The sequence below is a fragment of the Podarcis tiliguerta genome (assembly GCF_965153285.1).
Source record: "Podarcis tiliguerta genome assembly, chromosome: 6".
NCBI classification, from domain to species: domain Eukaryota; kingdom Metazoa; phylum Chordata; class Lepidosauria; order Squamata; family Lacertidae; genus Podarcis; species Podarcis tiliguerta.
In genome coordinates, this window is record NC_139539.1 from 27,023,673 (window position 1) to 27,035,710 (window position 12,038).

Sequence of the window (12,038 nt, forward strand, 5' to 3'; positions counted from 1 at the left end):
TATCAGGAAGAACTTTCTTCCTGTTTGAGCTGTTTGACAGTGCAACAAACTGCTATGAGCAGTGGTGGACTCTTCTTCCTTGGAGGTTTTTAAGCAGAGGTTGGATGGTCGCCCATCATATAATTGAGATTCCTGCATTGCATGGTGGTCCCTTCCAACTCTACAGTTCTATGATTCTCTGTTTCTATGAATTATGTTGCCATCAGAGAATGTGGTCATTCTCCACTTGAGTCAGGCTACTAGCAAATTACATTTATCCACTGAGTATGAAGCAACTGTTATCCTCAGAGAGAAATGACCACCATTTTCTGATCTATGAGGAATGCTAAAGAGAGAGAGAGAGAGATGAAAGCTGTGTTAAATCAATTAATCAGAAGGAGGGCTATTATATTCTTTGACATACTCTATGTTTAATCCAGCCCCAAGTTGTGAGGACAGTTTAAGGGTAAGGACTTATGCTAATACAGCCATATTGTGTATGTTGTGCAACAGAAATCTGCAATATCCTTCATGAAGTCCTTTCCCAATTTAGCCAAGCACAACTTCATTCAATGCTTTTGGATGGCACATGTGGCATGTTTATAGCGCACAGCAATACTGTGCAAGGCTTTTTAGCTCAAAGAGAATAATAACTTATTGAAACTGCAGGGGGAGTTCATGATACTAGTTAACATCTATCGGTTTCCTCCTTAATGCTCTGCCCTAAAGCACAACTTGATTTTTATATGGTGATTCCTGTTATCTTTCCATTTTTGCCATTATGCTTTATTGCCTGTCATAGTAGCAAAGTGACTTGCAAGAGTTTATCCATGGAGCTGATGACTTAGTGAGGAAACTGAATCTCCTTAGCCACCCCATCTAGTCCACATCTCTGACTTAAGGCTCATTACATGACACCAGAAAGCATCCATCACAGATGCCTTGCAGCCTACCCTTTTATTTCCAGGATTCTCCGTGTGTGCGTGAGCAGGGGCACAGATGAAACTTGGACCTCCCTTAGAGAGAGCCTGTCCACGTACATTTAATGGGTGGTACCGAACAAGGGACACAGGTGGCCACAGAGCCTAGGACTTGCCGATCAGATGGTCGGCGGTTCGAATCCCTGCAACGGGGTGAGCTCCCATTGCTCGGTCCCCACTCCTGCCAACCTAGTAGTTCGAAAGCACGTCAAAGTGCAAGTAGATAAATAGGTATCTGGCGGGAAGGTAAACGGAGTCTCTGTATGCTGCTCTGGTTCACCAGAAGCGGCTTAGTTATGCTGGCCACATGACCCGGAAGCTGTACGCTGGCTCCCTTGGCCAATAAAGCGAGATGAGCCCCGCAACCCCAGGGTCAGCCACGCCTGGACCTAATGGTCAGGGGTCCCTTTACCTTTTTTGAACAAAGTATTTATGCTAACACAAGAAATTATGCTTATGTTACAGAGCTTCCCCTGCCTCTTCTCTCCCAATGCACACCCCAAAGCAGTTCTATAGAACAGGTTTAGGGGATACATGGGGAGAAAAGAGGGAGGGGAAGCCTGCCTGGCTCCCTGCCTCTTATCTGGCACAATACTTTTCTCTCTTCCCCGCACTCTGCCCTCTCTGACTCCCAGGAGCTGCAGCAGCGGAGGAGGAGGAGGAGGAGGAGGAGGCAGCCTCAGTTAGCAACCCTCTCTTTCCCCTGCTTCCCCCAACATGACGCCATTTCTGGTTAGTGTACCTCAACAAAAATAGGCATTCGGGACTCTGTGTGACAAATTGAAAAGCCGTGATGGCTTAAGAGTTTTCACAATGGTCCCGAAAGGTGAAGCCATTTTTCACAACATGGTCCTCTATGCTGAACAATCTCATATAATTAAGTCTTTTTCTAGCTACTCTTGAACTATTGACGGACAAAGGGATTCCATATTATTGTGTTTACTAAAAGGAACTGAAGTGCATCCCATATATTTCAAACATGCAGATGTGTTGATATGATTCTGAAAGCAGAATCTAAGGCTATTTTCTGTACACAAATAAACACCCCCCCCCAGTGTTTTATTTTAGGAAAATGATCATGATCTTAGCTGGTTTGGAGGCCAACCAGATTTAAACCATAGACATATGCATGTGAAATTTGCACAGCACTGCTGACTTATCACACTAATTAATCTATTAATCAACTAATTAATGACAGATTTAGAATGCGAATTTTTAAATTGGATTTTAATCAGTGCTGTCCTCTGTGAAAAGACGTTCAGTGGTGCAGCATTGCCTTTTACTCAGGCAAGGGTTGGGATCCAGGCAGAGCTAGTCAAAATTTAGTCCTGCTGAAATCAATGAGTCAAGAAATGAATTGAGCCCATTTTTGTCACATGATGGCAGCAGAGGTGGTTCAGGGCCCAGTGAATCCTGTGCTGGCTCCACCCCCCCCTCCACTCCTAGAATTACCCATTTCAGAGATTTCCATTGGCTAACACCACTGGTAGCTTCCACTTGGCTTCTATTTGGGTCGGTACATTGGTGTGCGCCTTGCCAGCAGAGCTTCCCCGCTGACTTCTGCTATATATCAGATTGAAAATAAGCATTGTGCCCATGCTCTCCCTCCTTCCCTTCCGTCTTCCTTCCTTTGTTTACCTTAACACAAAACTCCTGGGGTTTATTAAACCACAGTTCCCCTTTTCCTACAAACTTGGGAAACTGTGGTTAAGTCCAACGCTGGCTTGCAAATCGGACAGACCAATGGTTTGCTATATTGAAGATCTGCCTGCTGATGGAATCATTTCACAGCCCTAACAAAAAGCACATCAAAATCTTAATATATACCTGGAAGCTTGTATCAAAACAAGGTATGAAATTCAGTCTCACACCATCCACTTTTTTGGGGGGGGGGCTGTTGCCCCTTTAAAGGTTGTCAAGTCACAATGCTGCAACGACAGATGGCACACAACCTGCACAATTCCTTTGTTATGGTCTAAATTCTAGACTGGAAACCTTATCTCTCCTCCCACACCCATTACATAGTAAGCTTTCTAAAAATGCTTGCATCCTATTGCTAACACAATATGCCATCTAAGAAGTGGCATTGACTTAGCAACACCTGTTACCATCTTGGCAGTTAGTCAGGAGCCTGAGGCCAAAGGCAAAATAGAGACATCAAATTTGCATATCAATTGACAAACATATTACACGCAATGGATGCTGAATTTGCAGGACCATCTCCATTGTTAGCACTCATTCTCCATATCTAGGGAGCTCACAGTCCTGGAATGTTTGCCTGCGCACATTTAAAAATGCATGACTTTATGTTATTTAACTAATGCAAATTATTTCTGTGCAAATATACAGTGGAATTCTATGCCACTGATGGGCTGTAACATGCACACACGCCACGCCAAGGATGGTTCACATTGAAGGCATTGTTCTTTCGGACATCAAAACATACCAGCAGGACAGCAAAATAAAATAAGCCCCCAAAGGTCAGCAAACAAGGAGGTTGTGGGCAGAAACAAACCCATCTGGTAAAAGCACAAAACAGCATGGATACCCGCCACAGTCACCAGGGTCACTGGCCCCATGTCGTACGAGGTACTAACGGATGGGGGGCAATGCTGGCGCCACCACTGCGACCAGATACGGCGACGATTCCCGGGAGAAAACCAGGAGGAGGCGGACAGGTCAGAGGAGTCCCAAGGGAACAGTGGGGCAGTGAGGCCCATAGAGCAGGAGGGGCCAGCAGGAGAGGCAGAATCAGTAAATACAGAGAGGACCAGCGAGACCGAAAGGACACCGGAACCAGAACCGCGACTGAGCGAGCCGGTTGCGCCAGACCAAACAGCCCCATCACAGCCAGCATCCTTGGAACACAAGCCAGAACCTGAACCTCAGACCAGGGAATACCCCAGGCCGCAACGCACACATAGGCCGCCGGCGTACCTCAAGGACTATGAATGCGACCTCCCGGGCAGGACTGGAACTTAGAGGGGAGGGGTGTTATGTACTGAGTTGAATAGGATCCAAACTGCAACAGTCTGATTGGTCCTAGAACAATAGGATCCAAAATGCAGCAGTCTGATTGGTCCTAGAACAATGCAGCAGTATGATTGGTTGGCAGGAACCGCCCAATCATGCTCCAGATATAAGTGAATCCACAACCTGATTGGCTTACAGTAGAATTCCAGAATTAGCCAATCATGTGCAGCCCATTGTGTAAATAATGTATATAAAGCAGATACTTTGAGGGGACATTCATTCATTCCTCCTCACCACTCTGAGCTGAATAAAGAGCATGAAATCACTTTGCGACTCTGAGTATATTTCACACTGTAACTTGGAAGCCTGAACAGTAACACCTGGTGGAAGTACCAAGAGGCTAATTGCCAAGCCTTTTATTTCTTTATGCAATTAATAACATTATAGATAAGGAAACAACCAAAGGCCCATTTAGTCCAGCATCCTCTTTTCCAGAGTGGTCAACCAAATGCCTATGGGAAGCCCACAAGCAGGCATGAGTGGAATACTCCTCGCCTGCTGTCCCCCCCCCCCACTAGTATTGTTTTTTAATATAATAATTTTTATTAATTTTAACATACTGATTATCAATCATACAACAGAACTTCACTTCTTATACAATCTTTTTGGACTTCCATCAGCACCTCTGCTGATCCTCCATTCTTATCACTTCTGCATTTCTTAAATTAATATTGCCTTTAATTATCTTAACTAACAGTTCTCCTCTTTACCTCTTTTGCAATATTTCAAACAGTTCGCCTTACAAAACTTCTTGCAAACCTACAAGCGTAATCTGATCGTCACAATTACTTTTCAAGTAGTCCGTAAATTTACACCAGTCTTCTGTGAATCTCTGGTCCCGCAGGTTTCGAATTCTTCCTGTTAATTTATCTAATTCTGCATAGTCCATCAGTTTCATCCTCCATTCTTCTTTTGACGGTATTTCTTCTTGCCTCCACTTTTGTGCCAATAATATTCTTGCATACAAAAATAATTTGCAATCCTTTCTATTTATATCATCTCCTACAATGCCAAGTAAAAATGCTTCTGGTTTCTTAATAAATGTATATTTCAACATTTTTTTCATCTCATTATATATCATTTCCCAGAAGTTTTTCACTTTTTTACATTCCCACCACATATAATAAAATGTTCCTTCTTTTTCTTTACATTTCCAACATTTATTACTCACTTTGTACATTTTAGCTAATTTAACAGGTGTAATATACCATCTATACATCATTTTCATCACATTTTAAGGCATTGCATGCAGTAAATTTTAAACCTTCTTTCCATAGTTTTCCCCAATCATTTAACTGTATGTTATACCCAAAATCTTTAGCCCAATGTATCATAACCGACTTTACCTCCTCATCTTTCAGATGCCATTCAAGCAGCAATTTGTACATTTTAGACAAAATTTTATATTTATTGCTTAATATCTCTACTTCAAACTTTGATTTATTTTCACCAAATCCTTTCCCCTTAAAATCCTGTTTAAACATTTCATTGACTTGGCGATAGTGCAGCTTTAACTTCTTCATATGGCTTCATCTTCCATTTACTCCCTTCCTTTTGTATTAATTTTCCGTAAGTTGCCCAATTCCCACTAATATTTATCTTTTTCAACCCTAACCCTAACCCCCCCGGACTAGTATTAGTATATAGTGATAACATCCCTAGGTGTAAATTTCTGGTTTAAAATTTGAGTTTTACATTTATTAGCTTTTTAGGATGCAAATCTGTACTGGAGCACTGCTGGCTGAGGGGTTCATCAGAGGTCCTGCTCTGTTGGCAGAATGCCAGTCTCACCATTGCCACAAGATGCGAGTTTCCTCCTTCCCCTCCTCTCTTGGGCTGAGGAACCTCCCACATTTGGATCTAAATAGGTCCACCATTTGGCCTGTGAACCCATTCTGGCCAGGCCCACCTGCCCTACACCCCAGGCACACCTAGGAGTTGGTCAGTTTGGCTCCTGCCAAAGACACAGGCCCAGGAACACGTGAAAAGCTGGCCTCTCTGCTCTGTCTCACCAGCATGCTCCACATGCTGCTGCTCTGGGCAGCTAAATATCCTTGCCGAGGGTGCAAAGGAGCACAGGTACGCCTCTGCCTACACCTGATGTCATATATGGACCAAGTATAGACATGCCTCAGCTGAAAGGTTGCCAACAAAGGTCCGTATAGTAAAAGCTATGGTTTTCCCAGTAGTGATGTATGGAAGTGAGAGCTGGACCATAAAGAAGGCTGATCGCCGAAGAATTGACGCTTTTGAATTATGGTGCTGGAGGAGACTCTTGAGAGTCCCATGGACTGCAAGAAGATCAAACGCATCCATTCTTAAGGAAATCAGCCCTGAGTGCTCACTGGAAGGACAGATCGTGAAGCTGAGGCTCCAATACTTTGGCCACCTCATGAGAAGAGAAGACTCCCTGGAAAAGACCCTGATGTTGGGAAAGATGGAGGGCACAAGGAGAAGGGGACGACAGAGGATGAGATGGTTAGACAGCGTTCTCGAAGCTACAAACATGAATCTGACCAAACTGCAGGTGGCAGTGGAAGACAGAAGTGCCTGGCGTGCTCTGGTCCATGGGGTCACGAAGAGTCGGACACGACTGAACGACTAAACAACAACAACAGCTGAAAGGAAGTTTACTGCAAAGCTGTGTGCAAAAGCCCTGTGCTGCCTGGTTTTATACCTTTCCTCAATGTAGGTGGGTGGGGAGGAAGAAAACATCCCAAATGTGTCTGCCATTGTTCTAACAGAGAGCACCACAGGGCGGCCTTGGCTGTACACTTGGTGTTGTGGTCTAAACCACTGAGCCTCTTGGGCTTGCCGATCAGGTCGGTGGTTCAAATCCCCGTGATGGAGTGAGCTCCCATTGCTCTGTCCGGGCTCCTGCCAACCTAGCAGTTCGAAAGCACACCAGTGCAAGTAGATAAATAAGTACCGCTGCAGCAGGAAGGTAAACAGTGTTTCCATGCACTCTGGTTTCCGTCATGGTGTCACGTTGTGCCAGAAGTGGTTTAGTCATGCTGGCCATGTGACCCAGAAAGCTGTCTGTGGACAAACGCTGGCTCCCTTGGCCTGACACAAGATGAGCAACCCCATAGTCACCTTTGACTGGACTTAACCGTGCAGGGGTCCTTTACCTTACCTTCACCTTACACTTGCTTTACCCCATGGTCCTTGAGTATTGGGGGCATGGCAGTGTGATAGACACACCCCTGGCTTGGCCTGTGCAGGTTTGCTCTGGGTCTGGGCTTCTACGCTGACCACAATCCCTAAACGGTGGACTGTGGCGATATCCAGGGTTGCTTTGGGCGTGTCTGCCATTTTTACATTGCTTCTGCATTCCCCAGGCTTTATGGTTGTGACCTCTCATACCAGGCAGAATATGCATTAGCTATGTTGCTATTATACCTGTGGAATGGAGTTATATGAGTATAGGATTATGCAGCCCATCACGAAAGGTGGAATCACGTAGTAATTGATATTTTAGTGTCCCCAGTTTTGCAATTTGTCTTCATGTATGCCAGCTAGTATCGCCTGCACACAATACTCTACACATGGGTGTGGCTGGGCCATACAACCGCAGACACAATAGAAGAGGTGGAAAAGACTGCAGTTGAAAATCCACAAAGCTCACTGGGTGGCCCAGGATTGAGATTTATAAAAAATGCATTTCAACTTGTTTTGATTTCGTTCTTATGAGCCACCTTGGAATGGCAGCATGGTTATATTAGAAATATAACCACTGCTTTCGCCTTAACTTGCTGTAGGTTTCCACACTTAAAAGCTGCTTATTTGGAGGTAAATATTGATGCAAGCAGATGTTTCAAACTGGGATGCCAATTTTCATGCTGGCCAAGGTTTCAAACTGGGATGCAAATTGTTCAGACCCTGCAAGGTACTTTATGCACACAGAAGTACCGTGAAGGAAAATAGAGTGTTTTTAATATATAGTTATACCGCAGCACATCGCCACAGGTAAGGTAGCACATTACAAAACCCACAGATCCATGAGCTCTGGCCTCCTTCCCCGGATATACGGCGGTGACCTTAACAGTAACTGAGCCGTGTGTGATTTTTGGGCGTGGTGTGCTTACCTTGGTTTACGGAACAATGAGAAGGGAGTTGCGAGGAGGTGGGGTTAGCTGATTTGCATCTCTCTGACTGGCAGAGAAGAGGGAGCCTGGGAGCAGACCGGGCGGGGAGGCGGGGGGAGCGCGTGCTTAGCCCGGAATTGGCTTGCAGCAACCCGATCGAACCTTGCATTTTTCACACTCGGGACGCGCCAAAGGACTGGAGTGGGTGGGCCGCCCCGGATGCATCCGCACAGGTGCGGAGGGCCACCTACCTGCTCCGAAATCCGATTGCATCTTCCGCGAGCGCCTCGCCGCCGCTTTGAAAGACTGGGGAAACGCGAAAGGACTCGGGCTGCAGGCAGCGCAGCCCGTGCAAAGGCTGTTTGGTTGCATAGATGATCTTTCGCTCCCCCCCCCCTTCCCTCGGAGGCTGGTTCAGTTGCTCATGACGTGCCTCTCTCGCTGAGCTGCCAGCCCTCCTGCTCACTCGCTCCTGCCTCCCGCTGCAGCTGCCTTGCATTATTAGCCCCCCCCCCCGCCTCCCTCGCCGCCGCTTTGCAAGCCAGCCTGATTCATTTTTCTTGCCGCTCTTGGAGGAAGAAAGCAGCAGGGAGGGGGAAGAGAGAGAGAGAGAAGCGGCTGCTTTTTAAAACCCCAACCCCCCGCATTACTCTTCGGAATCTGCATTTTTTGTCCCTTTAATTAATTGCAAGGAGGCTCGGGAGCCTGCGATTCTCCTCGCCAGATGAACGTTTCCTTGGATCCTTGGACGTCTTGACTCCGGATTACTCGGGGGAAAGGAAAAAAAGAAAAGAAAAAGGTTAGCCATGGCGACGATTCCCCACCCCCCATCTTTCCCCTCGCCTTTACCCCGATGCCACCGCTTGCCTTCGCCCCCTCGCCCCGCCTGCTGGAGCCACTCGGGGCAACAGGGGCGACCGACGCCCCGGCGGTGTGGCTGGAGCTCTGCGGAGCCGGGCGGGCAGCGGGATCACGTGGAGGTCTCCGGGGAGGCGGCGGTGGTAGTAGTAGTAGGAGTGGGAGGAGGGAGCGACCTGGTCACGCGTGTGCGTTTTCTCACGATACTACAAACTCGCTTCCTTCTTTCCCACCGCGTCTTCGGTAGCGACCGTGTCCAGGTGATATTCCTTCCCCTTCCTTCTCAACTCCCCCCCCCCCCGCTCGTTTGCATCCCTCGGGATCATCTCCATCCCCCCCCCATGCCTTTTCGCTTGTGCAGCGCCCCCATCTTCCTTTCCTCCGAGAGGGGCAGAGGGGTGTGTTCCTTTCTTTCCTCTCGACGGCGAATCAGCGCCTCCCCCGCCGCCCTTGGCTGCTTTGCCTGCTGGAAACGGAGGTGGCCGAGTTGGGGGGGGGGGCGGAGAGAGAGAAAAGCCCGGCCAGAGACGTTCAGGTGTGCTTGCGCCCTGTTGATCCTCTCCGTGTAAAGGGAAGCAATCCGTCTTTAACTGCCCCCGCCCCTTTGGAAATGTCTCCTTCACGGGACTGAGCGCCCTCCCTTCTTTTTTAATACATGCATGCCTTGCTCGCTTCCGAGGACGGGCAAGCGAATTGGACATTTATGAAAGGGCGATATGGGGGGCGCGTGCGTGGGGGGGGGGGCGCTGCTCGATTGCTCCCTTGCTCGGCTCCCCCACGCTCGCTCGCAAAGTCGATCAAAGGGCGAATCTCGGATTGCTGTTACTCTGCAGGCGTGTGTGTGTGTGTGTGTGTGTATTCCCCCCTCTACGGAGAGGGCGGAGCTGCGTACAGGTTGCTTTTTTAAAAAATAAATAAATAAAATGCTGCCGTCTGTTGTGAAAGACAAGCCTGGTAACTAATCCGCGCGGCGAACTCGGAACTGGCAGAAATGTGTTGCCCAGCGTCGATATCAAAGAGTTCGCTTACTCCAGAGGCGCCTTCCTAGATCCAACTCTGGTTCCCTTTCAGTCGAAGGAAAAGGGGCGTTTGTGGGTAGCCTTGGCGGAGAGGGAGCGCTTTCTTGGAAGGGCGTTGCTCTTCCCTTTCCTTATATTTATTTTATTTCAGTCTTACCCCCCTTAGGCAGGTGTTCTACCGCTAGGGCATCCCCCGCCCCCGCCAAGGTCAGATGGCACCGGGAACAAATTCCTCTTTTCAGGGGGGACTCGGCTTGGGGGCCACACCCAAATGCCTACTCCAGTCCTAGGTGCGGCCGGAGCCTTGAAGCCCATGCAGGCAGAGTTCCAAAAACACATTCAAGATTAACATTGTGTTTGGGGAAACATATTTACTACTTTTTTACGTCCCCACCCCCCTTATATGTGTTTGGCTTGAAGGCTTAATAACTTCTCCTGATGAAGTCCTAAGAAATCTTAGGAACTCTTACGGCTTCGCTGAGTGTTTGTTCAGAACAGTAATGATGCTGTTCTAACAGTAGCACCTGTAGTAGATGTGTGTCTGAAACTGTCAACAGTCTTGAAGGAGTTGCTAGTGGTTTGTAAGGGTTTGTGAGAGAAACCGCTGGCCTGGGTAAATCGAGTGCCTGGTTTCAAAGTCCTTACTCGGTTGTAAGTCTCCACTGAGCACAGTGGAGCTTCCTGTCGAATTAATAGGCAACCTAGTTCTAGACATGCTGATATGTCAGTGAAAATGATTAAATACAGTGGGATTTAAATCTGAATTAATATGCATAGGATATGAGTACAAGTTGGTTAGGCTCCCCCCCAAAAAAAACCCCCATAAAATAGATATGCAATGCTTGGGAAGGCTCTAGTCATATTTATAATGAGATATTATCATTTTGGTTATGTTCTGTTTGTAGTTCAAGGTAAAGTTAGTGACTTTAAAACTTCTCGGTGGGGAGCAGGAAAAGTGGCAGTTTGTGCTATTCACCATTCATTGAAGACGGAAATCGCTGACTCCTGTGCTTCAGATACCGTTCAGTGGTGATGAGACACTGTTTGAATTGTTGCCATATGCTGATCAATGCTCCATAGCTAACTGATAGCTAATCACGAATGCCAACATGTAACATGTCAAGGAATCCATAGCACTGTCGGAAGTTTGCCAGAGGAGAGGTTGTAAGTTTACTTGGCAAATTGCAATTTGTGATCCCCGCCTCCTGTTGCATTTTGTCATTTGGAACACCAGGGCCTCCATCTTGTATCTCTGAGCTCATTGAACATTTTTGCCACGGACTTGGGAGGGATCTGCATTTATTTTCTTCAGCAGATTGAGGCTGCATGCCTCATGTGCAGGAACTGGGTCTCTCTAATGTAGAGTTTCTCCCCTGTAAATGTTTAATTAGTTAGTTGCAGATGATCTGCAAAATAATCCTTAAGAGTATCTCCTCCTGCAATGCTCCTGATTCTCATACTGAGGGATGCCTGAGAATTAAGGCTACATATCAGTGAAGGAGTTAAAGGCTGGCATTTGCTGTCTTGCTATATCATTCAAAGTGGCCGTGTGGAGAATGCCTGTGAATCTTGGATCCTGTGCTGCAGACACACTGAAGGAGTGGCCCAGTTAAATAATAGAGATTGGTGTAGAGACCAACCATTGATACTCACATAGAACTGTAGTTGTTCTCCTGCCCTTCATAAACAGTAATAGATCTGTTGATTTCAGGAAGGTAATTTACATTGAAACATGTAATGCTGAAACATGAAACAAGCATGTACAGGAGGATAAGGATGGGTCCTTGCATATTTCTATTTCTTGAATATAATAATATTCAGCATGAAATACAGTCATATGGCAAGAAGTGAACCAGTCATTTTCCTAATTGAGTCATTGGCAATTGATTGATGTGGGTAATAGACATTGAGGTATTTTACTTTTTGCTGTTTGTGCTGTAATCCATTCTGTGTATTGTGGCTTTCGTTGTGGCATTATTTAAGGCAGGCACATCCAGTTCCCCCCCATGATGACCATACCTTTAGTTTTCTGAGCCACACCCCCTCTTTTGTTCTAGACCTCTTACTGGCATGTTTTCCCA

General features: G+C 46.7%; 2 protein-coding genes and 1 long non-coding RNA gene across 13 annotated transcripts in view; 2 read left to right on the forward strand and 1 right to left on the reverse strand.

Moving 5' to 3' along the window:
• LOC310680353 (uncharacterized protein) overlaps positions 1 to 12,038 on the forward strand; it is a 339,545-nt gene that overhangs the window by 289,503 nt on the left and 38,004 nt on the right. The window lies entirely within an intron of this gene.
• On the reverse strand, positions 182 to 8,434 carry LOC310680480. Its single transcript, XR_014512807.1, has 2 exons — positions 8,332 to 8,434; positions 182 to 325 (listed from the first exon to the last, which is right to left on the reverse strand). It is a non-coding gene; the product is annotated as an uncharacterized lncRNA (long non-coding RNA).
• Positions 8,743 to 12,038, forward strand: part of EPB41L1 (erythrocyte membrane protein band 4.1 like 1) — a 167,801-nt gene continuing 164,505 nt past the window's right edge. For 9 of the 11 annotated variants that reach the window (XM_083446680.1, XM_083446693.1, XM_083446694.1 and 6 more), the window contains exon 1: positions 8,743 to 8,879. The gene's annotated coding sequence lies outside the window, so the exon portion shown is untranslated. Of the gene's footprint in view, positions 8,880 to 8,972; positions 9,199 to 12,038 lie in introns of those variants that run through there. The other 2 variants (XM_083446688.1, XM_083446686.1) reach the window with 2 other exon arrangements.